Genomic DNA, 10,993 nt, shown 5'->3' on the forward strand with positions numbered 1-10,993 from the left:
AGCTCAGCCTACAACGCCCTAATAGGTCGGACAACACTAAACCAGCTCGCCGCCATGGTCTCCACTCCACATCTATGCATGAAGTTCCCCACTCCAAAAGGAATCGCTTCCTTAAAGGGAGACTAAAAACTAGCGCGACGCTGTTACAACGAAAGTCTGAGCCTCCAAGGTGACCCCAGAGGAAAAGAAACCAATACTATAGAACTCGTGGGAATCCGAGCTCGCGAAGAACTCCGCCCTCAGCCAGAAGGTGAAACCCAAGAAGTTCAAATTGGAGACGCCCCAGACAAAACAACAATTATAGGAGCAAATCTGAGAAAAGACTTAAAAGAACTACTAATAAAGCTCCTAAAAGATAATTCCGACCTCTTTGCATGGAAGGCTTCCGACATGTCTGGTATTAATCCCGGACTAATGTGCCACAAGTTAGCCATATATCCAAGGTCTTGGCCAGTACAGCAAAAATGTAGGAAGCTCGACCCAGAAAGGTCGCAAGCTGTAGAGGAGCAGGTACAGGCCTTGTTGGAGGCAGGGTTCATAAGGAAGGTAAAATATCCATTATGGCTAGCCAATGCGGTGTTGGTCAAAAAGTCAAATGGAAAGTGGCGGATGTGCACCGATTACACCGACCTCAACAAAGCCTGCCCAAAAGATCCCTACCCACTCCCAAAGATCGACACACCAGTTGATGCCTAGTCAGGCTATCAGTACCTCTCCTTCATGGACGCTTACTCAGGATACAACCAGATCCCAATGTATCAACCCGACCAAGAGAAGACATCATTCTTGACCCCAAAAGCAAACTATTGCTATATAGTTATGCCCTTCGGACTCAAGAACACAAGGGCTACCTACCAAAGACTGATGAACAAAGTCTTCGCCAACCACATCAGAAAACTAATGGAGGTTTATCTAGAGGCCATGCTGGTAAGAACACAAAGTGAGGAATCGTTGTTATCAGACCTCACTAAAGTGTTCGACACCATAAGAAAGCATGGTATGCGACTTAACCCTGCAAAGTGCACCTTCGCGGTAGAAGCTGGCAAATTCCTGTGCTTTATGCTCACCCAAAGAGGAATCGAAGCAAACTCAGATAAGTGCCAGGCCATACTTCGCATGAAAAGTCCGACCTGTGTCAAGGAGGTCCAGCAGCTCAATGGAAAACTAGCGGCTCTGTCTAGGTTCCTAGCTGGATCAGCCTTAAGATCTCTCCCCTTCTATAAAACATTAAGGAAAGGAAAGAGATTCGAGTGGACCCCTAGAATACGAACAAGCCTTCCAAGATTTCAAGAAATTTCTGGGGCAACCACCTGTCCTTACTCGCCGTAGGAAGTCGGGCAATAGCATCAGCACTAGTCAGAGAAGACGAAAGTGGGCAACAACCCATCTACTTCATCCGTAAGGCTTTACAAGGGGCTGAATTAAACTATCAAAAGATAGAAAAGTTCGCCTAGGTCCTCATACTCACTTCCCGATGACATCGAGCATACTTTCAAGCTCACACCATCATAGTACGGACCAACCAACCCATAAAGGGGATCTTACAGAAAACAGACTTTGCTGGAAGAATCCTACAATGAACAGTCGAGTTGTCCGAATTCGACATCAAGTATGAAGCTCGGACAGCTATTAAATCCCAGTACCTGGCCGATTTTGTCGCAGAGTATACTGACACCCCGGGTACCCCCACAAAATGGAGCCTTTATGTATATGGCTCTTCAAACAAAACCGGGAGTGGCGCAGGCATCATTTTAGAAAGCGATCAGAGAACCCAAATTGAGCTCTCCTTAAAGTTTGAATTTCCTGCCTCAAATAATTAAGCTGAATATGAAGCACTACTGGCTGGTTTGAGGCTGGCTAAGGATGTGGGAGCTCAAAGGCTTACCATCTTTAGCGACTCCCAAGTAGTCACTTCGCAAATAGAAGGGAGCTACCAAGCTAAGGATCCCACTATGAAAAAATACCTTGAAAAAACCAAAGAACAGCTCAGACAATTTAAGGGATATGAGGTCCGACTCATACCCCGAGAACAGAATGCCCGAGCTGATGCACTCTCAAAACTAGCCAGCACCAAACCAGGGAGCAACAATAGAACTCTCATCCAAGAAACACTCCAAAGTCCATCAACCTTGGAGGAAGAAAAGATCCTAGCCATATCAGGATAGGATCAAGGATGGATGACTCCCATAATCAACTATCTCAAGTCAGAAACACTTCCCACAGACAGAAAGGAGGCAAAAAGGCTAGTACGAGAAGCACAGTACTACACCATAATACAAGATGTCCTATATAAGAGAGGAATCTCTACACCTCTCCTAAAATATGTCCCTACCTCCGCTACAAGGGAAATCCTTGAAGATGTCCACAGTGGCATGTACGGCAATCACCTTGGGGCACAAGCCCTTGCCAAAAAGGTACTCCGAGCTGGGTTCTACTGGCCGACCTTGCAGAGGGAAGCAACAGAGTTTGTCAAAACATGCCCACCATGCCAGAAGCACGCCAACTTCCACATAGCTCCACTTGAGGAGCTCATCTGCGTTTCTTCACCTTGGCGATTCGCAAAGTGGGGGCTCGACCTCCTTGGACCCTTCTCCCAGGGGTCCGGACAAGTCAAGTTTCTCATTGTAGGCATAGACTACTTCACAAAGTGGATTGAAGCAGAGCCATTAGCTAATGCCACCGCCCAAAGAAGTCAGAAATTTCTATACAAAAATATTGTCGTACAGTTTGGGGTCCCATGCTCCATCACCACAGATAATGGTACTCAATTCACTGACATAGGCTTCAGAAATTTGGTAGCTGATTTAAAAATCAAGCATCAGTTCACCACTGTAGAGCACCCACAAGCCAATGGACAGGCGAAAGCTGCCAACAAAGTCATACTGGCCGGGTTAAAATAGAGATTACAGGACGCCAAGGGAGCTTAGGCAGAAGAGCTCCCACAAGTCCTATGGGCATATCGGACAACACCACATTCAACCACTGGAGAATCACCATTCCGACTTGCTTACGGAATGGAGGTAATGATTCCCGTGGAGTTAGAAGATGGATCTCCTAGGACGATCTTCTACAATGAAGATACCAACCCCCAAGCTCAAAGGGAGGAGCTCGACCTACTTTCAGAAGTCCGAGAAAGAGTTCAGATTAGAGAGGAAGCCTTAAAGCGTCGAATGGCTCTGAGATATAATCGAAAGGTAGTCCAGTAAAGCTTCTCCACTAATGACCTCATTTTAATCCGAAATGATATCGGAGCAGCTCGGTCAGGAGAAGGGAAGCTAGTAGCTAACTGGAAAGGACCATACCGAGTAGCAGAAGTACTGGGGAAAGGTTACTACAAGGTGTCCGACCTCGTAGGGCGAGAGCTACCAAGGTCATGGCATGCCTGTAACCTAAGAAGGTACTATAGCTAGAGAAAAGTAAAGATCTTAGGTCAAGGGCACTCTTTTTCCTAAAAAGGTCTTTTAATGAGGCGCCAGGTCGAGATCTAAGAAACTGCCCGACCTCTAAGGGTAAGCACTCATATGTACATACTTATATTTATGTTTTTATTTCATTTATTATTCAAATGAAAGTCGCGAATTCCCTAAAAAGTTTTCTACCAAGGCGCATTAATCTAAGGTCATAAAATGCAAAAATTCATCACCCGATTACAAAGAGGTCAGCAAGGTGAAAACCAAATTCATCGACCGATTACAAAGAAGTCGGCAAGGTGAAAGTGATAGAAGCAGATTAATGCAAGAAGTTATAAAAATAACCCATAAAAAGTGACCTGACGAGGTCTGACTAAAAATAGATTACTAAAAATAACTTAATAAGGCCCGACAGAGAAGTTAGACCAACGAAAGGATCACTAAAAAGGGACGAAGACATCTCGCAAAGGCCAAAGAAAGGCTGAAAAGCCAAAACAGAAGTGCCTAGTTGATGACAAGTCATCTTATGCTAGTTTTACAAGCAATTTTCATTAGTTTCATTAGGTTTTATGCACTTTCTTGCACAATAAGTAAGTAATTGGAGTGGATTTTCATGATTATGTTGAATCAATCAAACATCATTCATTTTACAAAAAATCATAGGTTTTATGCTAGAATTAATTGATTTTATAAATGATGCAAAGATCTTGTTATTTTGGTGAGGCTTTGATGCATTTGTTTGGTTGATGATAGGTGAAAAGATAAAGGAAAGAAGGAGAAAGCACAAATTAAGCTCAAACAGAAGAAAGAAGGATTTTGGGATACACTTTGAAGTTTGAGCACGCTTTGTTCTTCATGAATTAATACAATTACTACTATTTTTCTATTCAATTCATGCTACTTCTTCTCCAAGATATACTCTCGTACTTAATACAGAAAAATTCAAAAAAAAAATTTTCAAATTATGTCTTTTCAAGTCAATAATACAGAGAATTGAAGATTCAGAACATTCAGCAGGGGAATTACACAGAAAAAGCTGGGCGTTCAAAATGCCCAGTGAGGAAGGAAAACTGGCGTTTAAACGCCAGCCAGGGTACCTAGCTGGGCGTTAAATGCCCAAAAGGGTAGTATTTTGGGTGTTAAACGCCAGAATGGATACCATTCTCGGCGTTTAACGCCAGGATGGCACAAGAGGGAAGATTTTGTTTTTAATTCAAATCTTTTTCAAATTATATCTTTTCAATCATATCTTTTCAAAATCAAATCCTTTTCATTTTTTTTTACTATTTTAAAAAATCCTTGCTACAATTAATGATTTAATTCAAAATTTTCAAGTTGCTACTTGCCTATTAAGAAAGGATCAAATTTTAAATTCTAGAATCATGTCTTTTAATTTCTTGTTAGTCAAGTAATCAACTTTAATTTTAAGAATTTCTTGTTTTAAATTGATTTTCAATCATATCTTCTCAATCACATCTTTTTCAAAAATAATTTTCAAATCGTATCTTTTTTATTTCTGATATCAAAATCTTTTTCAAAATCACTTAATTACTTTCTCAATTTTAACTTTCAAAAATCATCAATCAATTTTTTTCAAAATTTCTTTTAATTATTTCAAAATATTTTTAAATTTCGAAAGTTCTTCCCTTCTTCTCACATCCTTCTATTTAAGGACTAACACTCCTCCACTATCAGCAATTTGCACTCTCTCTCTATAAGTTTGAATTCTCTCTTCTCTACCTCCTCCTTCCATTCTTCTTTTCCTCTGACACCTCAAGGAATCTCTATATTGTGACATAGAGGATTCCATACTTTCTTCTCCGCTCTTTCATATGAGTAGGAGCAAGGACAAAGGCATTTTTGTTGAAGCTGATCTTGAACCTGAAAGGACCTTGAAGAGAAAGCTGAGAGAAGCTGAAGTACAACTCTCTATAGAGGACCTAACAGAAATTTTCAAACAAGAAGAAGCCATGGCAGCCGAAAACAACAACAATGCCAACAATGCAAGGAAGGTGCTTGGTGACTTTACTGCACCTACTCCCGACTTCTATGGGAGAAGCATCTCTATCCCTACTATTGGAGCAAACAATTTTGAGCTTAAGCCTCAATTAGTTTCTCTAATGCTACAGAATTGCAAGTTTTATGGACTTCCATTGGAAGATCCCCATCAGTTCTTAGCTGAATTCTTGCAAATCTGTGACACTATCAAGACCAATGGGGTTAACCCTGAGGTCTACAGACTTATGCTCTTCTCTTTTGGTGTAAGAGACAGAGCTAGGATATGGTTGGATTCACAACCTAAGGAAAGCTTGAACTCTTGGGAAAAGCTGGTCAGTACTTTTCTGGCTAAATTTTTTCCACCTCAAAAATTGAGTAAGCTAAGAGTGGAGGTCTAGACCTTCAAACAGAAGGACGGTGAATCCCTCTATGAAGCTTGGGAAAGATACAAGCAATTGATTAGAAGGTGTCCTTCTGACATGCTTTCAGAATGGAGCATCATAGGTATCTTTTATGATGGTCTGTCTGAACTGTCCAAGATGTCATTGGACAGCTCTATTGGAGGATCTCTTTATCTGAAGAAGACGCCTGCAGAAGCTCAGCAACTCATTGAAATGGTTGCAAATAACCAATTCATGTACACTTCTGAAAGGAATCCTGTGAATAATGGGACAAATCAGAAGAAAGGGGTTCTTGAGGTTGATACTCTGAATGCCATATTAGCTCAGAACAAAATATTGACTCAGCAAATCAATATGATTTCTTAGAGTCTGTTTGGCATGCAAGCAGCAACAGGCAGTACCAAAGAAGCTTCATCTGAAGAAGAAGCTTATGATCCTGAGAACCCAGCAATGAAAGAGGTGAATTACATGGGAGAACCCTATTGAAATACCTATAATCCTTCATGAAGAAATCATCTAAATCTCTCATGGAAGGACCAACAGAGGCCTCAACAAGGCTTCATCAATAGTAATGGTGGAAGAAATAGGTTTAGCAATAGTAAGCCTTTTCCATCATCTTCTCAGCAACAGACAGAGAATTCTAAGCAGAGCCACTCTGACTTAGCAACCATAGTCTCTAATCTAATTAAAACCACTCAAAGTTTTAAGACTGAAACAAGGTCCTCCATTAGAAATTTGGAGGCACTAGTCGGTCAGCTGAGTAAGAAAGTTACTGAACTCCCTCCTAGTAATCTTCCAAGCAATACAGAAGAGAACCCAAAGAGAGAATGCAAGGCCATAAACATGTCCCACATGGCCGAATGCACAGAGGAGGGAAAGGCAGTGATTTCCACTGAGGAAGACCTCAATGGACGTCCATTAGCCTCCAAGGAGTTCCCTAATGAGAAACCATGGGAATCTGAGGCTCATACAGAGACCATAGAGATTCCATTGAATCTACTTCTACCATTCATGAGCTCTGAAAAGTATTCCTCCTCTGAAGAGGATGAAGATGTTACTGAAGAGCAAGTTTCCAAGTACCTTGGAGAAATCATGAAGTTAAATGCCAAGTTATTTGGTAGTGAGACTTGGGAGGATGAACCCCCCTTACTCACCAAAGAACTGGATGACTTGACTAGGCAGAGATTACCTCAGAAGAGACAGGATCCTGAAAAGTTCTCAATACCTTGTACCATAGGCACCATGACCTTTGAGAAGGCTCTGTGTGACCTAGGGTTAAGCATAAACCTCATGTCTCTCTCTGTAACGGAGAAGCTAGGGATCCTTGAGGTACAAGTGATGAGCGGATATTTTATACGCTTTTTAGGGTTACTTTCATATAGTTTTTACTGTGTTTTTAGTTAGTTTTTAGTTATTTTCAGTAGTTTCTATGCAAAATTCATATTTCTGGACTTTACTATGAGTTTGTGTATTTTTCTGTAATTTCAGGTATTTTTCTGGCTAAAATTGAGGGAGCTGAGCAGAGATCTAATTCAGGCTGAAAAAGGACTGCTGATGCTGTTGGATTCTGACCTCCCTGCACTCAAAGTGAATTTTCTGGAGCTACAGAACTCTAAATGGCACGGTTCCAATTGCGTTAGAAAGTAGACATCCAGGGCTTTCCAGCAATACATAATTGCCCATACTTTGCTCAAGGATAGATGACGTAAACGGGCGTTCAACGCCAGTTCCATGCTGCAGTCTGGCGTTCAGCGCTAGAAACAAGTTACAAAGTGGAGTTCAACGCCAGAAAAGGATCCAAAGCTGGCGTTGAACGCCCAAGACAGCCCTATGCATGTGATTAGCTTAAGTCTCAGCCCCAGCACACACCAAGTAGGCCCCAGAAGTGGATTTCTGCACCATCTATCATAGTTTGTTCGTTTTCTGTAAACCTAGGTTACTAGTTTAGTATTTAAACAACTTTTAGAGGTTTATTTCGCATCTCATGACATTTTAGATCTAAACTTTGTACTTTTTGACGGCATGAGTCTCTAAACTCCATTGTTGGGGGTGAGGAGCTCTGCTGTGTCTCAATGAATTAATGCAAGTATTTCTATTTTCCATTCAAACATGCGTGTTCCTATCTAAGATATCCATTCGCACTTCAATATGAATGTGATGAACGTGACAATCATCATCATTCCTCCACGAACGCGTGCCTGACAACCACTTACGTTCCACCATAGAATGAATGAATATCTCTTAGATCTCTTAATCAGAATCTTCGTGGTATAAGCTAGATTGATGGCAGCATTCAAGAGAATCCGGAAAGTCTAAACCTTGTCTGTTGTATTCCGAGTAGGATTCAGGGATTGAATGACTGTGACGAGCTTCAAACTCGCGAGTGCTGGGCGTAGTGACAGACGCAAAAGGATAGTAAATCCTATTCCGGTACGATTGAGAACCTGCAGATGATTAGCCATGCGGTGACAGCGCATCTGGACCCTTTTCACTGGAAGGATGGATGGTAGCCATTAACAACGGTGATCCACCAACATACAGCTTGCCATAGGAGGACGTGCATGCGTGAATCAAAAAACAGAGGAAAGCAGAATTTCAGAAGACAAAGCATCTCCAAAACTCCAACATATTCTCCATCATTGCATACAAGTATAATTCGTGTTTTGCCCTTTTATTCCTTGCAATCAAATTTGATAAATGAATTATTTTATTATTTTCCTGACTAAGAGTTACAAGATAACTATAGATTGCTTCAAGCCAACAATCTCCGTGGGATCGACCCTTACTCACGTAAGGTATTACTTGGACGACCCAGTGAACTTGCTGGTTAGTGGTACAAGTTGTAAAAAGTGTGATTTACAATTTGTGCACCAAGTTTTTGGTGCCGTTGCCGGGGATTGTTTGAGTTTGAACAACTGATGGTGAATCTTGTTGCTTAGATTAGGAAATTTTTGTCTTTTAGGTCAGAGTCTTTTATTTTCTTTTCAAAAATTTTTGTCTTTTGGGTCAGAGTCTTTTAAGTTTGGTGTTTTCTTGTTGATTTTCCTTTGTTTTTCGAAAATTTTATTTTGGTTTTCTAAAAATTTTAAGTTTGGTGTTCTTTCTTCATGTTCTTGTGTTCTTGTGAGTCTTCAAAGTATTCTTGAGTTTTCCTTGTGTCTTGATCTTAAAATTTTTAAGTTTGGTGTTCCTTGGTGTTTTCCCTCCAAAATTTTCGAAAACAAGGAGCATTAGATCTAAAAATTTTAAATATTGGGCTATCTTATTGTTTCTCTCTGTCCTCTTTAAATTCAAAAATATCTTTTCTCTCTATTTTTAAAACAAAATTTTTGAAATTTATTTTTAAAATTCAAATTTTTTTTTAAAATTTAAAATCTTTTTCAAATCATATCTTTTTCAAAACTTCCTGACCACTTTCTCTCTCCTCATTTTTTCGAAAATCTTCACCTATTTTTATTTATTTTATTTTAATTTATTTTATTTTCGAAATAATTAAATAAATAAATAAATAAATAAATAAAAATTTTTTATTTTACATCATCTCCCTTTCTCCATCATGGATCTAAGTGGAAATGAACAGTCCAGGAGGACTTTGGGGTCATATGCTAACCCCTCTACTGCTTCATATGGGAGTAGTATCTGCATACCCTCCATTAGAGTCAGTAGCTTTGAGTTGAATTCTCAGCTCATTATCATGGTGCAGCAAAGCTGCCAGTATTTCGGTCTTCCACAGGAAGAACCTACAGAGTTTCTGGCACAGTTTTTACAAATTGCTGACAAAGTACATGATAAGGAAGTAGATCGGGATGTCTACAGATTATTACTGTTTCCATTTGCTGTAAAAGACCAAGCCAAGAGGTGGTTAAATAACCAACCTAAGGCTAGCATAAGGACATGGAAACAGCTGACAGAAAAATTCCTGAATCAATACTTTCCTCCAAAACGGATGACACAGCTAAGGCTGGACATCCAAGGCTTTAAACAAGGAGATAATGAATCTCTTTATGATGCCTGGGAGAGATACAGAGAGATGCTATAAAAATGCCCCTCTGAAATGTTTTCAGAGTGGGTTCAGTTAGACATCTTCTATTATGAGCTTACAGAAAGAGCTCAGATCTCTCTAGATTACTCAGCTGGTGGATCTATCCACATGAGAAAGACAATTGAAGAAGCTCAAGAGCTCATTGATACAGTTGCTAGAAATCAGCATCTGTACCTAAGCAGTGACCCTTCCATGAAAGAAGAGGCTAAAACAGTAACTACTGAACTCAGTCCTGCAGAGCAAGCTGCTGAATTCAATCAGCAATTGGATTTTCTAACAAAGCAGTTAGCTGAATTCAAGGATAAACTACAAGAGACAAGGATGGCTAATATAAACATGGAAGTACAATTAAAGCAAACAAAGCAGTAGCTATCAAAATAAATAACAGAAGAATGCTAAGCAGTTCAATTAAGAAGTGGGAAAGCACTAAATACCCCACTTCAAGGCAGCGGGAACCCAAGAAATGAGCAAACCACCCAAAATCCATCTGAGAACAGTAAGAGCCCAGGGAAAAATAATTATGGCGCTAAAACGCCAGAAGTTGGGTGGAAGGCTGGCGCTGAACGCCCAGACCATGCTCAGGGCTGGCGTTCAACGCCAGAAACAAGCAAGGATCTGGCGTTGAATGCCCAAAAGAAGCTCAGTTCTGACGTCTAACGTCACTCCAGCTTCTAACTCTGGCACTCAATTGTCAGTGAGGGATCAGACACACACAAGTGCTGATAACAACCCATCTAAAAAGGCTTCTTCAACCACTTCTGTAGGAAATAAACTTACAACAACTAAGGTTGAGGAATATAAAGCCAAGATACCTTATCCTCAAAAACTCTGCCAAGAGGAGCAGGATAAGCAATTTGCTCACTTTGCAGATTATCTCAGGACTCTTGAAATAAAGATTCCGTTTGCAGAGGCACTTGAGCAAATACCTTCTTATGCCAAGTTCATGAAAGAGATCTTGAGTCATAAGAAGGATTGGAGAGAAACTGAAAGAGTTCTCCTCACTGAAGAATGCAGTGCAGTCATTCTGAAAAGCTTTCCTGAAAAGCTTAAAGACCCTGGGAGTTTTCTGATACCATGCACATTAGAAGGTAATTGCACCAAGACAGCTTTATGTGATCTTGGGGCAAGCATCAACCTAATAC

The 10,993-nt window shown here is 40.5% G+C and overlaps 1 non-coding gene across 1 annotated transcript; it reads right to left on the bottom strand.

Annotated features, from left to right (window-relative positions):
- Positions 1-5,785: 5,785 nt before the first annotated feature.
- LOC148579730 (small nucleolar RNA R71) lies at positions 5,786-5,893 on the bottom strand. The gene has a single exon (XR_015895668.1). It is a non-coding gene; the product is annotated as a small nucleolar RNA R71 (small nucleolar RNA).
- Between the last annotated feature and the right edge of the window lie 5,100 nt (positions 5,894-10,993).

Source organism: Arachis ipaensis, chromosome B10 (genome assembly GCF_059453495.1).
Source record: "Arachis ipaensis isolate K30076 ecotype BB chromosome B10, ASM5945349v1, whole genome shotgun sequence".
Taxonomy (NCBI): Eukaryota; Viridiplantae; Streptophyta; class Magnoliopsida; order Fabales; family Fabaceae; genus Arachis; species Arachis ipaensis.